Source organism: Petaurus breviceps, unplaced genomic scaffold (assembly GCF_028583685.1).
Source record: "Petaurus breviceps papuanus isolate PSGF00001 unplaced genomic scaffold, PetGlider_PUasm1.0 551, whole genome shotgun sequence".
Classification (NCBI taxonomy): Eukaryota; Metazoa; Chordata; class Mammalia; order Diprotodontia; family Petauridae; genus Petaurus; species Petaurus breviceps.
Genome location: NW_027186372.1, coordinates 6,626,498 through 6,628,776, shown reverse-complemented (window position 1 = coordinate 6,628,776; position 2,279 = coordinate 6,626,498). Strand labels below are relative to the sequence as shown.

Genomic DNA, 2,279 nt, shown 5'->3' with positions numbered 1-2,279 from the left:
GGGATGTGTGGATAAAGTGGTGGCTTAGAGTCAGGAGATCTGAGATTAAATCTGGGCTCAGACACCAACTAACTGTACAACCCCGGGCAAGTCACTTAACCTCTGTTTGCCTCAGTTTCCTCATCTGTAAAATGGGGATGACAATAGCACCTACCTTCCAGGGTTCTTATGAGGGTCAAATGAGATAATAATAATTATAAAGGAAAGCAGGCCAAATACTAGATGTGGGAATTAAGGATAATGTGCTAGCTGTACATGCCTTCCTCCTTCCCTTCAGTCACTTTCTTTTTCTCTGCCTCTCCCTTGGATGATTTAAGCAGCCTTCTATCTCCTTCTCTTCTCTGTCCAGAAGTTTCTGTGTGATTGCTGCATGAAAGAGAAAATTTATTTGTGTTTGTGTGGATGTATGTGTTAGCTTAAAAAAGATTGCATGTCCCATTGAAAAGGAGAAAGGGAGCAAGCCCTGACCCTAACCCCAACCTTCCCGTCACTAACACTAGCAAAACTTCTGGAGAGAAGATGGGGGATGTCATGGAAGGGAAGACGGTGGAGGAGCTGAGCGGCACCGGGTACCACCAATGGTCCAAGAAGTTCATGACCAAGTGCCCATCCAGCCAGCTCACACTATAGGAGTACAGAAAATTCTTTGATTTGAAAAGCCTGAGTCCCTAGGCTAGACAGTATGTGGAGCAGATGTTCGAGATATTTGACTTCTACAGTGATGATTACATTGACTTTATGAAGTATGCAGCTGCCCTGAGCCTCATTTTGAAAGGGAAGGTAGAACAGAAATTCGATGGTACTTTAAACTATACAATGTGGAGAGCAATTGCTGCATTGACCAAGGGTAGCTGCTCAACATCATCTGGGCCATATGAGCCATTAACCCTTGCAGTGATTCAACCATGAGTGCAGAGGAGTTCACTGACACAATGTTTGCCAAGATTGATATCGATGGGGACAGTGAGTTGTCTTTGGAGGAATTCATGGAGGGTGTCCAGAAGGACAAGATGCTGTTGGAGACATTGACTTGAAGCTTAGACCCTTACCTGCATTGTTTGCATGATACAGAATGGTGGGCAGAACTTGGACAGAGAACAAGGGGAGAATGGGGAAGCTGGGTGAACCCAAAGGGCCGCCATCTCCAAGGGCTAGTTTTATATTCTTTTTTAAAAAATATCTATTATGCACCACTTAAAAATAATTATAAAGCACTTATCACAGGACCTGATACATAGCAAGTGCAATATAGTTAGTGATTATTTATTACTAATTATTATCAATCCTTTATTCTGCTTCTTGTGCAGTCACCATTGGATAGTATATGTGTCATATAAAAATAATACTTGGTCAACAGATATTGGTTTCTGTGTATGCATTGTCAGACCCATATCTTTTAGCTCATGGACAGGATCCTAGATTTAGAGCTAGGCAGGACCCTGCAGGAAGCTAGGTAGCAGTCAGGAAGATTCATCTCCCTGAGTTCAACTCTGACCTCAGACACTTATTAGCTGTGTGACCCTGGGCAAGTCGCTTCACCCTGTTTGCCTCAGTTTCCTCATCTATAATATGAGTTGGAGAAGGAAATGGCAAATCACTCCAGTATCTTTGCCAAGAAAACTCCAAATGGGGTTGGACACAACTGAAAAATGATTGTACAGAAACAGGACACCGAGAGGTGATGCTTTAGATCAGCTGCTCTTTTTGCACAGAATGAAACTTAGGAAGTGACTGATCTGAAGTAACACAGGTACTGTCAGTCAGTCAGTTGGACAACAAGCATTTATTAAGTGCCTGCTGTGTACCAGGGACTAGGCTCAGCAGAGGATGCAAGGAACAGCCAAAACAAGGTCCCTGTTTTTAAGGGACTCCCATATGTCTTCTGACTATAGAGCCAGAACTCCACATTATTGTTTTCTTATGAGTGACTGCAGAACTCACTAAGGAGGCCTTACAGTGTTCTGGGTCTTGATGCAGTTAGCACCATGTAATGTGCAGATCAGAGTATTTGGAAGATGTTACTGTCTATAGGAAATTCCCTTTTCATTTGAATTCTGTGCTAGGCACTTTGTGATGGTGGCAATCCGATACTGTTGCTCTAGTATATAAGAAATTGAAAGGCAGAAACCCATGGAAGATAGCCATTATGCTGTGTAATGAAGCATTTATATAGTGCTTTAAAGTTTTCAAAGTCCTTTACATCTGCTGTCTTCCTTGACCTGCATAAACTGTCCTGTGAAGTAGGTGTGTTACTGTTCCCATTTTACTGATGAAGAAAC

General features: G+C 42.5%; 1 pseudogene; it reads left to right on the top strand.

The window, feature by feature from the left end:
* Positions 1 to 519: 519 nt before the first annotated feature.
* Positions 520 to 1,125, top strand: LOC138172505 (guanylyl cyclase-activating protein 1 pseudogene; annotated as a pseudogene).
* Positions 1,126 to 2,279: the final 1,154 nt, after the last annotated feature.